This window comes from Octopus bimaculoides, chromosome 23 (assembly GCF_001194135.2).
Source record: "Octopus bimaculoides isolate UCB-OBI-ISO-001 chromosome 23, ASM119413v2, whole genome shotgun sequence".
Classification (NCBI taxonomy): Eukaryota; Metazoa; Mollusca; class Cephalopoda; order Octopoda; family Octopodidae; genus Octopus; species Octopus bimaculoides.
In genome coordinates, this window is record NC_069003.1 from 34,451,187 (window position 1) to 34,451,545 (window position 359).

The window sequence follows — 359 nt, forward strand, 5'->3', positions numbered from 1 at the left end:
GGATAAATCAATTACATCGACTCGAGAATTCAGTTGGTAGTTACTTTGACGACGCCGAATGGATGAAAGCAATATGAAACCAGGACATAATTAGAATTGAAAAGGTTAAAACAGACGAAATACCGTTAAGCATTTCGCTCGGTGTGCTGACGATACTGCCAGCTCGGTGCCATACCATCATTCATATCTTATTAAAAAGGGAATACATGTTTGGTTTTACTTCAGTTGCATTCTTCCCGAGGGTGTAATTTCGAGATTTGTCTTTGTAAGGGGACAACGAAAGAAAACGGAATTTTTACTATTCAAGTTTTACGCACACACACACACACACACACACACACACACACACACACACACAC

The 359-nt window shown here is 39.8% G+C and overlaps 1 protein-coding gene across 1 annotated transcript in view; it reads right to left on the reverse strand.

Annotated features, from left to right (window-relative positions):
* The window catches only part of LOC106871202 (uncharacterized), a 44,745-nt gene that overhangs the window by 17,634 nt on the left and 26,752 nt on the right, over nt 1-359 (reverse strand). The gene's annotated exons all lie outside the window — the stretch shown is intronic.